This window comes from Galeopterus variegatus, unplaced genomic scaffold (genome assembly GCF_000696425.1).
Source record: "Galeopterus variegatus unplaced genomic scaffold, G_variegatus-3.0.2 Scaffold7329, whole genome shotgun sequence".
Taxonomy (NCBI): domain Eukaryota; kingdom Metazoa; phylum Chordata; class Mammalia; order Dermoptera; family Cynocephalidae; genus Galeopterus; species Galeopterus variegatus.
In genome coordinates this window covers 1-14203 of record NW_007733440.1, presented here as the reverse complement: position 1 = coordinate 14203, position 14203 = coordinate 1, and positions in this window count along the sequence as shown.

Below are 14203 nucleotides of genomic sequence, written 5' to 3'. Positions count from 1 at the left end.
TAAACCCCCAAATCTTTATAATAGACCTGTATCAGTTTTAGAACACACACTGGTCAGAGAAGATTCGTATGTCTTATTCATCCTGTTCTTGTAATGTAATGAGAACAGAAGGAATAAATTACTCAGAAATTATAGGACAGTAATTGGAGGACTGAATTGCATATCATATTAGGTTCTATAAAAACAATAATAATATATACAAGGGCCGGCCCCGTGGCTCACTCGGGAGAGTGCGGCGCTGGTAGCACCGAGGCTGCGGGTTCGGATCCTATATAGGGATGGCTGGTGCACTCACTGGCTGAGCGTGGTGCGGACCACAGCGTGCCAAGTGTTGTGATCCCCTTACCGGTCAGAAAAAAACAAAAGAAAATAATAATAATAATAATATATACAGAAGTCAAAACAAAAAAAAAAATCTATAATCCCACCATCTTAAAAGTTTTAATTTTTATATGTTCTGTTTCACACTTTATTCATAGGTTTATCAATTTTTTAAAAAAGGTTCAATGAAGAAAACACACATACTGTCGCTGTGAGCGCACCGGTCATCTCTATATAGGATCCGAACCCGCGGCGGGAGCACTGCTGCGCACCCAGCGCCGCACTCTCCCGAGTGCACCACGGGCTCGGCCCTAGGAGTGTAACACTTTAACCATTTATTTCTTGGTCATATAACAGTCCAGTGTGGGGGTTCTCTGTCAGCAGAGTTGGGGAGAGCTCTGCCCCACACATTCACCAACTCATGGCTTCCAAGGTCTCTCCAGGTGCCATCCTCAGCCAGCAGATAAGTAAGAGAGAGAGGTTCATATGAAGGTTTATTAAAATAAAATTCACCCATTTTAATGGTACAGTTTGATGAACTTTTGGTAAATGTATATGGTTGTATAACCACCACGAAACTCAAAATATAGACTTTCCAACACCCTAAAAATTCCTAGTGCCCTCTCACATCTGATCTCCTCTTCCAACTCCTAGCTCCAGGCAACTTCCTGTCAATCTAGGTAAGTTTTTCCTGATTTGAATTCTATGAATGGAATACATATTGTATTATTGTGTTATGCTTCCCTTGCTCAGCATAATCTGTGTTGATCATTGTATTAGTAGTCCATTGCTTTTTATTGCTGCATAGTATTTCATTGTATGGATACACCATGATTTGTTAATCCATTCACCAGTTTATGAACATTTGGGTAAGCCCCAGGCTTTAGCTAATATGAATAATTCTGCCATGATTTGCATATATGTCCTTATGTATACATATATTTTCATTTCTCTTGTGTAAATATCTAGAAGCGAGATTACTGGGTCATATGGTAAGTGGATGTTTTAACTTTATAAGATACTGCCATACAGTTTACTAAACTTCCTGTACCGTCTCTGTCTCCAGCAATGTCTAAGCATACCAGTTGTTCCACGTCCTCATCAATACTTTGAATCAGCAGTGTTAATTTTAGCCACTTTAGTGGCTGTGTAGTAGAATCCTGTTTTTCATTTGCATGATCCTAATGAGTAGTGAGGATGAGCATCTTTCTTTTTTTGGGGGGGGGGGCCCGGTAAGGGGATCGTAACCCTTGGCTCGGTGTCGCCCGCACCATGCTCAGCCAGTGAGCGCACCGGCCATCCCTATGTAGGATCTGAACCCACTGCCTCGGCGCTCCCAGCACCACTGCGCTCCCAGCGCCGCACTCTCCCGAGTGAGCCACAGGGTTGGCCCAGGTTGAGCATCTTTTCACATTTATTGGCTGCTTGTATATTTTCTTTCGTGAAATGCCTGTTCAAATATTTTGCCCATTTAAAACAATTGGGTTGTTTGCCTGAGTTGTAAGAGTTCTTTACATATTCTGAATACAAGCAACAAGTGTACTTATCACTGTCCAGTACTTTCCAATACCTTTAGGTTGTTGCTTTTACCTTATGTTCAGATTTGATCATTGTTTTCTGTGAGGGAGTTGGTCCTGTACGACCTTAATGTGTCATTACGGGGAATGGAAACTCTAAAGGAGGTTTTATGGGCCAGGAGTGGAATTGGCTCTCATCAATTCTGCTTACATTCTGTTGGCTAGAGTTCAGTCATGGGACACCTAGCTCCAAAGAAGGCTGGGAAATTGGGCCGGCCCAGTGGCGCACTGCTACAGTGCACCGCTTGGGAACGCGGCGGCGCTCCTGCCGAGGGTTCGGATCCCACATACAGACCGGTTCCCACTCACTGGCTGAGCGAGGGGCGGGTGCAGCACCGAGGGTTGCGATCCCGTTGCCAGTCCCGGTCCGGTACGGGCGCGACACTGAGGGTGGCGGTCCGTTGCCGGACACGAAAAAAGACAAAAAGGAAAAAAAAAAAAAAGAAGGCTGGGAAATGTGGTCCATCTGTGCCCACAGGGTAGTGTGCCCAGGAGAAGAAAAGGGCTGGTGATCAACTAGCAGTACCTGCAGTGGGGCCACATGGAGTGGCAGAAATTCTGGCCCACATGGTATGTCTATTTCTAGATCCCTTTCACAGTAAATAATCATGGTGTCTACCATATGCTAGACACTTAGCTATAATAACTGAGGCTAACATTTACTGAGCACTTACTGTGTGCCAGGCATACATCAACCCTATAAATGTTTCTTGACTGTTGAATGGACCCGATTTCTAGGGGTGGCCCGGGGAAGACTATCCATACCTTTCACTGTTGCTGCTATATCACGGTGTGTTTAATGGTGCCTCCCAATCTTGCCAGTCCCAGCAGAAGCAGGGCTATGAGTAATGAGGCTGTCTGCCAAGCACTCCGCTTCCCCTGAGGGAAAGGATCACTGAGCAGCGGAGCATTATTAATACACCCGACTTCGACAAGCCAGTTTTTCCACTCTCCAAGTAATTATTTGGCTTCTGTTGACCCTTAGGGGTTTGGGTTAGATTCCAATTTGCAAGCTCTCTCCTTACTCTCTGCTATGTCTCTATGCCAAACTCTTGATTATTCACAGCATTCCATTCTAGAGCTGTTCACGGACCAATGTTTCTGATCTTGTAGTCAATTTCCTGACTCCCTACATGGTGTGGCCAGATTTATTTGTAATAGTCCTTTGATTATCCAAGTGGATTGAAAATTCTGCTTATGTTACTATTTCTCTGTTCAAAGCAGCTAGACAAAAAAACATATCTAATAATAACAATAATAATAGCTAGTGCTCGTTCAGCACTGTTGGTCACAAACTGCTTCCACACACATTGTTCCACCTGGTCCACCCCCATCATGAGTCACTTGAGTAATCAATGGTAGAGCTACTTCACTTGTTCACACACTTCTTACAGTAAAATGTTCAAATTTTAACTTATCTTTTTCTTCATCCTATGTATTAGTCCGTTTTGTGTTGCTATAACAGAATACCTGAAATTGGGTGATTTATAAAGAAAAGCAACATTAATTTGGCTTATGATTATGGGACAGCTGCATCTGGTGCGGACCTCAGGCTGCTTCTACTCATGGCAGAAAACGGCAGCCAGCGCCAGGTACGAGAAGATCATACGGCAAGAGGAAGTGAGCGAGAGAGAGACAGACAGACAACGGCAGCCAGCGCCAGGTACGAGAAGATCATACGGCAAGAGGAAGTGAGCGAGAGAGAGAGAGACAGACAGACAGACAGAGAGACAGAGACAGAGAGACAGAGACAGACCCTCCTCTCCTTTTAAAGCCCTCAGAACCACTCCCCTGACCACCATTTTTAATCCATTCACTACGGCATGGTCCTACAGTCTAATCACCTCTTCAAAGCTCCACCTTTCAATTAACATAATAGGATTTCCCACCCTCTCAACAGTCACAGTGGGGGCCAAGTTTCTAATACATAAAACTTGGGGGACACAATTCAAGCTTCAATGAGTTTTGGGGGGACATAATTCAATCCATTACATCTTACTCTCTTGTTACAAAGGTAATTGGCATTGAAATGGTCAAAAGACATTCAGTAAGGATGGCCAGTAAGAGAAGTAAAAGGAACAAACAAAAAATAGGATCAAAGTCTCCTCGATAGTTTATAATTGAATGGCTGTCAACACATCTGCACCTAGAATATCTCATGCATTCCAGATAAAACCCCACCACCTGATCATACCATCTGTCCCTTCAGTGCTGCCTTGTCTTTTTGTTGATACCACGCACACTCCTTTGATTGCATGGCTCTTCCTGACCTGGCCAATGTGCATTCTTGTGTCGATACTTATCACTACTCCCTTGTATCCTACACTCTGAAATTACCAATCTCATTGCAGTTTCCCGGATATGTCATGGCTTCTCATGTATTGATACTTTCCGGCATCCCATTCCCTCTGCACACAGTGTGACTTATTTATTAGATTGCTTCAGTGGCCTTTCCGTATTCAGCTCTGAGCCCCTGGCATTGGAAATTTCCCCAGCCCAGCCCTGCCACCCAGCCAGCCAACCTGATTTCTCCTAGAGTAGCTGGGCACCCTCATCAGGGCCCTCTGACATTGTTTTGTAATAGTGTTGCTGATTTACATGACTGTGTAGCCCATACACTGAGCACCTTAAAGATATAGATTCTTATTTGCTTAGTTCCTGGCATATTTTAATTGAACAATATATGTAAAGAAACAAATACATAAATAAATAAATAAATATTTATACCATATGCCTCAACTCTTTCCCTTGTTTGATTAATATTTAAGGTACATTTTACAAAAATGTACTTTGTACAGATGGGCAAAGCAAGAAAGGACACTGGAGCAAAGGAAAGATGAATAAAGAAAGTGGCTATGAGAAGAACAGGCTCAATGAAAATGGTTACAGAATACCAGAAAACAAATGTTCATCTCTGAACACATTTGCCTACTTTTTATCAAGTATATACTCTTCAAACGCACTCAGAACAATAGGAGTTCTTATTCCTTGTCACTGTATAGTAATGTGACAGTTGTTTAGGATGTGTGTTTTCAAAGCATTTTCACATCCCTTTTTTTCAGGACATGTTCACAATAATTCTACTTTTCAGATAAGGGCACTGAGCCACACACAGGAGAAGTGACTTATCAAAGATCACATAGTCGCTATGAACAAACTGAATGTCTGTCAACTCAGGTCTTTAACTCAATATGGAGTCAAGTCATTGGAATAGCTTTTGATCACTGGATTGCCAGTTTATACTTTATCTACCTATCTAATTTCTTATTTTGTTTTATTTTTTTGGTGGCTGGCTGGTATGGGGATTCGAACTCTTGACCTTGGTGTTATAACACCATGCTCTAACCAACTGAGCTAACTAGCCAGCTTTCTAATTTCCTTAGAGTCCCTGATTGCGTTCTGGTGAATACAAAAATCTACTGCTTACTGTGTATCATACATTGTCTCATAACTGGTTTAGTTGGAGCAAATTATTAATGAAAAATCATGGGTTTTAATCTAGAATTTACCAGTTAGCTTGCCTTTTTCCCCCTATTAACAGCCTGAGCCCTGTGCCAATCTCCAAATTAAAAACTGTTCCATGATATAAAAGATTTTTCCATAATCTACTTTTCTAGTCTAATCTACTTTCTTTTCTTCCCCAGCAAAAAGCATCTGCTACAGCCAGGCAAGACTCCACCAACATTTTATGCACATTGTTGCTTCCACACCCATGCTTAGAACCTTCTGGAAAGGCTCACCCTTCTTCACTGCCTATTCTCTTCGATCCCTTCTTTAAAGGCCTAGTCCAGCCATTCTATGAGTCCTTCCAGGAATGGCAGCCACCAATGACCAGCCCTCCTCTGAGCTCATCACACAAACACATGGTCCATTCCACTTTGTTGGTGCTTAATAATCCCAATCATAATAGCAGTGTGGCTTGTTACAATTTTCAGATACTCAATATTTGCTGCAGCTCATAGCAAAGCCCTCAAAAAATGCTTGTCAAATGAAAGAATAGGAATTGTGCTATTATTTAAATCTCCTAATGCCAGACTTAGCTTGAATTATCAATGAGAAATGTTTTAAGACCATCACAGGTCTTGGGCTCCTTGGGCCTGTAGTGCCTAATGGACAAAGTGGCCTTGCTTTTGATTTGAAAGCGGACCTGTTATACCAGCATTTTAATTTGCAATTTTGATGGTGGAGTTCCATTCTCTGGTCATATTCAGAACATCCCATGCCATTCCCTAAACTTCACCCTTTCCTTTCCATGTCTGATTCCCAAATAGAATGTAAGCTCCTTTGGGAACAGAGCATGTACTTTCTTTACTCTTGGAGTCCCCCAACATTGCCAATCTTGCACAACACTTTGTACAGCTTTTGATCATTGGATTGCCAATTTATACTTTATCTGCCTGTGATTCCCAAATAGAATGTAAGCTCCTTTGGGAACAGAGCATGTACTTTCTTTACTCTTGGATTCCCCCAACATTGCCAATCTTGCACAACACTTTGTACAGCTTTTGATCATTGGATTGCCAATTTATACTTTATCTGCCTATCTAATTTATTCTTTTTTTTTTTTGGCAGCTGGCAGGTCCAGGGATCCGAACTCTTGACCTTGGTGTTATCAGCATCACGCTTTAACCAAGTGAACTAACCTACCTGAATACTCAAAGAAGCTCCTCTTACAGATGTCAGAATTATCTCTATATTCACCTCCCTTCTCTCCAGCATTCTCCATCACACAGCTCCATCTCCTTAACTCAGGGAGACCACTGGACTCCACCTGTTTTCCACATCCCTGCCCTGTGGCCTAGAAACTCTCCAGACAGAAAGCTGGGGCAATCAGGACCTACTGTGTTTGTTTCTTGTCTCTTGGAGACCAGTGTCTTTTGTTGCCTCGTGACCAGTGTCTCGAAAACCACTGTTTCATGTATTTTGTCCATTGTTTTAGTTGTTTTGGGTAGGAGGGTAAACCCGGACTCTGTTATTTGGCCAGAAGCAGAAGTCCAATGCATTTTCTTTGAGCCTCAATTTTCTCATCTTTGAAATGGTACTGATAATATCAGTCTGTTCTATATTTCCGGGTCATTGATACTTTGTAAAATATATAATTCCTATATAAGTTAAGATCTTATCTGAATAGGTTAAATGTGCATACAAATAACTGAGAAAAGCTATGTTAAAATTGTTTCAGTCATTGGTACTTTAGTGAAAATGTTAATCAGAGCTTTTACTAAAACAGATTCAGAGTTGACAGTAGCATTGCAGGTAGAGACCCATTTTTGCCACAGGCCTTCTAACTCCATTTGATATAAGATAGAGATTAGGGGTTCAAAATAGAAGAACGAATCTAGATGAAAGCAGGTTAGTCAAGGAATTATTCCAGATTGCCCTAAAATGCAATGTTAAATGTTTCTATCAGAAGTCAGAGAATTGGACCTAGAGCCAGGGTGGAAAAGGATGGCTGCCTCTTTGAGGGCATAAGGGCTTGGAGAGAGGACAACCCTGAAAGTGTGAGAAGGTAACCTAAGAAGAGAGAACAGTAATCCCAAGGTCAGGAGTAGGAATGGCAAGTTTGCTGTCTGGAAAAGCAATAAAACCAGAAGAACTTGGAAAGAAGAAAGACTAATGCCTTCAGCACAGTCAGTACAAATTGAATAAATGGAGACTTTGAATGTGTACCTCATCTCATACAGACATATTTGTAATCTGAAATTCCCCATGCTTTGAGCTATAGAAGTATGGACGTTGGACTTAATATATGCTGGGGAAGCCTGGCCTTAGAGCCTGGGTTTGGGGAGGAAAATGCTAAAATTTTGAAGGGCTTTCACAGGAAAGTATTTCTGTCCTCCACTGGTCTTTTTGATTTATTTTGGGAATGACAATAGATGAAATGGGAAGAACTTTCCAACTGGTGTCTTCTCAGAGATGCTCTTTTCATCTAGAATTCTACTTTCTATGTATGTGGCAATCATTGAAGGAGTGACAGGGCCAGGGACCTCTCCCAACCCAGTCCTGCTGAAAATGCAAGTCATATTAAGGGACCAAACTGCACCTTCTCTAGGTATTGTGAGAGTGGTGGAATCGTCACAGGTGTGGCCGAGGACTGCACCTCAAACCACAGAAGACCTTTTTATTTGGATGTAACTTCCACGTGCTCACATTACATTGACAGTGAGAGCCTAAATTTCCTGGTTCTTGCCCCTCTTGCCTGCACAGCTGGGTGACTGCTCCCCTCTGTTACTCTGCTGATGTTCACTTTGACAACAGAACAGCCTCTGCCAACAATACAGCCACAGGTGCTGGAGGTACCAGAATGAAGTTCTGCACATGCCCCGCTCTCTGGACTCTGGCCACAGGACCTTCCTTCAGTTTCAAGAATGCTGTGCTCTTCTCCACCCCATGCCCAGAGGATCAGCACGCACTGTCCTCTGCCTGCAGCATTCTTCCCCCTTTGCCTCTCCTCCACCTCAAAGGTTCAGAGGGCCTAGCTAATACCTTTGCTTTCTTCGGATATCATCTGGAGCTTCACTACCTAAAAAAAAGCCTTCCTTCTCCCCTTCCTCCTTTCCTGACAAGTCTTATTAAGTTCCCTTGTTAAAAATCCTCAAAGAACCAATTCTATAAGACATTTATGCTGGGTTATAATTACACCCTCATTTGTGTGATTATTTGATTAATGCTTGTCACTGCCACTAGAAGTAAATTCCATAAATGCAAGGACTTCAGTAACTCCAGGCATGCTGCAGTAACTCATTTATGTGTTGTTTCTGGAAAGAAGGAATGAGGGTTGGGGACAGTGTTTCCCCTGTCCCCTCTGCCACCTAAGTGCACCAAAGCAACATCCCCTGTGTTTCAGGGACACCTCCCTTAAATAGCTCTTTGAGATCTTGCCTATAGAGCCACACTCCAAAGGCTTAAAATCCAGATCTTTGAACCGGTTGGGGGATAGGCAACATTTCCTGTCCTGCTCATCTTTGGCTTCAGGCATCCTTAATTAGCTAATTACTCTGGGAAATAGATGCTTGAGGACTGGGGATGGAAGGGTGGGGAGAGTTGCCCGGTCCCATCCATTCTGTCTCAATTAGACTTAGCTAGGACCACCCCGGTTTTTGTTGTTGCTGTTGTTTTTAACATAAATTCCCTGGTTAATTAGAGGCAAGGAGGGAGGTAAACTAATGTTCTTTCTATCCTTCCTGTCTTCAAAAATTTCTTTTTATTTCACTGCTACTTAAGCTCTCTGTCCTTGATGAAATTTGTTCTTTTCATTTTAGCTGTTTCCAAGTATATTATCCAAATTATCACAAATTTGGTGGCTTAAAACAATATGCATTTATTCTCTTACAGTTCTGTAGCCCAGAAGTCTGAAATAAGTCTCACTGGGCTAAAGTCAAGGTGTCAGCAGGGCTGGTTCCTTCTGGAGGCTCTAGGGGAGAACCCGTTTTCTTGCATTTTCCACTTTCTAGAAGCCATCTGTGTCCTTGACTTGTGGCCCCTTCATCCATTTTCAAAGCACATCACTCCTGTCTCTGCTACCGTCGCTATATGGGCTTCTCTCTGACTCCAGTTCCTTCAGTTTCCCTCTTATAAGGATCCTTGTGATTATATCGGGCCCATGCAGATAATCCAGGATAATCTCTCCATCTCAAAATCCTTCACACAATTAGATCTGCAAAGTCCCTTTTGTCATATATGGTGTCATTCACAGATTCCCGGCATCAGAGGACAGACATCTTAGGGGACCATTATTCTGCCTACCACACCGAGGCTCATGCTTATCAGTAAATACCAATGTCTTGGACAATTTAGAATCCCTGATTTCTGCCTGTTACATAGTTATATTCAAGCCTTTCATACTGGTGTTTCTAAATGGAATATAATACCTTAAAGATTGAAGGACCTTACATTTCATTTTGAAAGGTTCAAAGGACAGCACAATTAGAAGTTTAATTAGAGATTTAAAGAATGCTATAACCTCAAGTTTACTACTTATTGCCTATAACTTTATGTAAATCATTTCACTTGCCTAAATTATAAAGTTGGGGTAAATATAACAATATATCTCAGATTTATCATCTGTAAAATAAGAATAATAATGCTACCTACCCCACAGGGTTGTTGTGAAGATTTACTGAGTTATACTTATCTAGCTCTTTAAAATGATAAATAATAAATAGGCTTCGGGAAATGAATGAATCCTCAAAATTTCATGCACAACTTAGAAAGTGGGAGAATGTGTAGCTTTCATCAGGTTCTTACAGAGTTCAGTGACCTAAACAAGTTTCAAGACACTATAGATGAAGGTAAGGACTTCAACTTGAGCTATCAAAGGAAAGTCCTCTGATTACTAGACTTCCAAGGTAGCAGCTCACACTCTATCCTTAGGTCAATAAGTTTTAAAATGTGATTTTATAGGAGGATCCCCACTGGTGATCAGAGTTTCAGAGACCTTCACTAGCCTAACTCATAGGAGATTAGTGTGCAAACCAGAATGAGCAGGGGGACTGCCTGCCTTGTGACCACAATGCCTGTTCCCTCAGTCCCTGTTGCTTGGTGGGGGTGCCTGGGCAGCATTTCTCTGTCAACTGCGGGGAAACAGATCCATTCAGCAGCCCCTTACTGGCATCAGGGTATCTGGAAAATAAAATAATTACTCCAGAAGAATGGTAAAGAAAGGGAGTTGCATAATCAGAAGGGATATTTTTATACAGACTGTGATAAAATCTGATGAATTCCCCCTGAACCACATCAAAGTACATCTCATTAATGGCCACCATGCTCCCATTTGTCATATGGACTGTCTTCCTCTCTTTCTCTTGGAACAGTACTAGGTAAAAGCCAAGATTCGCTTTGGCCCATCTCTTTGAACATGCAGACCAATCCTATCTATTAATATGTTCTTTCTGTGGAAAAATTATACTACAATTGTGTTACAGGTTTGTTTTTTCTTTTCGACATTCAATTATATTCTGATGAAACAGTATTCTTCTTTGCTTGATTTGATCTGGTGTCTCCCCAAATTCCTTCTTCAGGCATTTGCCTTCTCTCAGGATGGGTTCCTCTCTCAGGTGGCTAACTTCACCCATTACTCATGGATTCTTATTAGTTTTCACTGTGAGGAAGCTGCCTTTCCAAGTTCTGGGTGTACCTTACTGAGTCACTGCATGTGCCAACCTCCCTGCTAATCATTGCCATCATTGTATTCATTGCCATCAACATCATCATGATAAAAGCACTGCTAAATGGAGCTTTTGGGGGTGTGTTAATATAGAGTGGCCTGTTTAAGACTTAGATAGTAACAGTTCCTTTCTTATTACTTACAATAGTGGATGGAATTATGTCCCCCCAANCAGTTCCAAGTATTTTGTTATAAGCAACAGAAATAGACTAAACCTTCAATTGTTTCCCATCTTACTTAGAATAAAATCTAAACTCCTTACCATGGTGGAGTGAGTGGTCAACTGTCAGTGTTCCTAGCCCATCCTCCAATCCCCATTTCCCTTTTTTGGCCTCAGCGACCTGAACTTTCTTTTGGGGACACACTGTTCTCATGTTCTTAGTGTATATTTCAGTTGGAACCAATTGTTTCCTGAGATCTGAAGTGGGTGCTTTACTCAGGACTGACCAATCAGCATATCCATCACCCTGGCCACAGTGATTGATCCAGGACAGACACATGACGCACATCGGTCCAATGAGGATCAGGTCTGGAAAATTTGTGGCAATTATTAGAAAACTGGTGCAGTCTTCTAGGATTGCTAAGCTACTAGAATATATGGCTGAATCTTGTATTCTTCACTAACTTGTGGACGGTCTTGCAAATTTTGCATTTCTGGAAATGAAGCAAACCCAGAGGAAAACAGACAGATAAGAGAGAGACATAGATTGCCACTGACACCATTTAAGCACATTTCTGTTCACACATGATCTCTTTGGACACCTTAGCCGGTACATTTTCTTTTTTCCTTGAACCAATTTAAATTGGGTTTCTGCTACTTGCAGAAATAGTCCAGACTATTTACATAGCCTGAATGGTCCCGCCCTGCTGACCTCTCCCATGTTGTGCTGTGCCACATTCCCCCTTGTTCTCTATAGTGCAGGTGCTCTGGCCTTCTGTCAGTTCCCAGGAAAATCCATGCTCTGTCTGCTCTGTCCTACCCAAGGGACTTTGCTCTTGCTGTTCTCTTCCTCCACCTTCATATCTCTGTCTAAGTGCCATCTTCTCAGAGGCTCTCCTGACTATCCAATACAGACCACACATGTAGCACACACCAGCTCACACACTTGACTACAAGGTCCCCGAGGCAGGGGCCACTCATCACTTGCTCGGCATTATTACTGCAGTGCCTGGCATTGTGCCTGGCACATAGTAAGTGCTACAGAAATATCTGTGGGCAGGTTCCTTGAATGTGCCACACTAGTTCTGCTCTTTCATCTACCTAGAATCCTCTTTCCTTAGTTCTTTGCATAGCCGGCTTCTTATTTCTGTCTCAACCCAAATATCATTTCTCAGGAAGGCCATCCCTGATCATAAAATCTAAAAAAAGCACCCTTGCTCCCACCCTATCTCATCACCCTGTTTTATATTCTTCATCATACTTATCATGCCCTGAGATTATGTTGTTCAATTTTTCATCTATTTATTTATTGTCTGTCCCCATTCAGAACATAAGCTCCATGAGAGCAGAGCTGCTTTAATCAAAGCTTCATTTCCAGCACCCTCAGCAGTGCCTGTCACACAGTAGGGTCTCAATAAATAGGCACTGACTGACCGATTGAATTGAATGAATGAATGAATAAATAAAAATCAAGCACTACAGATCATACTCATTTCTATGCTTGCCTTATTTAATCCTCACAACAACCTTATGAAGTAAGCACGATCATACTATTAGTTCCATGTTATAGAGAAGAAAACTAAGTCTTAGAGAGGCAATGTAATTTGCTCAAAATCACATTGTTAGTAATATGAGAAGCTGGAATTCAAATCCAGATATGCCTGTTTTGTGGATGACAAATTCATTTTCTATTTCTGAAATATCCGCTTTATTTCTTATAATGAGAGTTTGGACATCACAGCTGGGCTCCAAGTAGAAAAATGAGGCTCCTACTCCCCCCCACTAACCCCATTAACCTTATCCTTACTGCACAGGCAGAGCAGCTGGACAGCTGTAGCTCCTGTAACCCCAGGTCCATGGGGTGAGGTCAGCTCCATGGGTTCAGCCTACACAAGGAAGCAGGAGAGAGCGCGTTATTTGCAGGCTTCCAGCTCCAAAAAAGAGAGCCAAGAAGGGGCTGGCCTGAGCATGCACTAGGACCTTTTCCCCAAACTTCACTAATTAGAAGAGCTTCTCTCAAGGGGCAGGGGAGGGGAAGATATGAGGGGTCTAGAGAGAAGGGCAGAAGTATTTTCCTAATACATCTGAGAGGGCCGAAGTTCCTGTTTTATAGACGGAGGCAATAACAGGGAGAGGGAGAAATTTATCCATAATCTCCAACCCTTAATTATAAGAGAAAAATCCTTAACTTGAAATTAATGTTGCTACAGCCAACTGATTTTTGACAAAGGAACTAAGAACATACACTGGGGAAAGGACAGACTGTTCAATAAATGGTGCTGGGAAAACTGGAGATCCATATACAGAAGAATGAAACCAAGAGAGAAGCNACTATGTTACAAGTTTGTTTTTTCTTTTCGACATTCAATTATATTCTGATGAAACAGTATTCTTCTTTGCTTGATTTGATCTGGTGTCTCCCCAAATTCCTTCTTCAGGCATTTGCCTTCTCTCAGGATGGGTTCCTCTCTCAGGTGGCTAACTTCACCCATTACTCATGGATTCTTATTAGTTTTCACTGTGAGGAAGCTGCCTTTTCAAGTTCTGGGTGTACCTTACTGAGTCACTGCATGTGCCAACCTCCCTGCTAATCATTGCCATCATTGTATTCATTGCCATCAACATCATCATGATAAAAGCACTGCTAAATGGAGCTTTTGGGGGTGTGTTAATATAGAGTGGCCTGTTTAAGACTTAGATAGTAATAGTCCCTTTCTTATTACTTACAATAGTGGATGGAATTATGTCCCCCCAAAACTCACTGAAACTTGAATTGTGTCTCCCAAGTTTTATGTATTAGAAATTTGGCCCCCACTGTAACTGTTGAGAGTGGGAAATCACATTATGGTAATTGAAAGGTGGAGCCTTGAAGGGTGATTAGATTATAGGACCATGCCATAGTGAATGGATTAATAATGGTGGTCATGGGCATGGTTTGGAGGACTTTAAAAGGGGAGCACGAAGAGTCTCTCTCTCTCT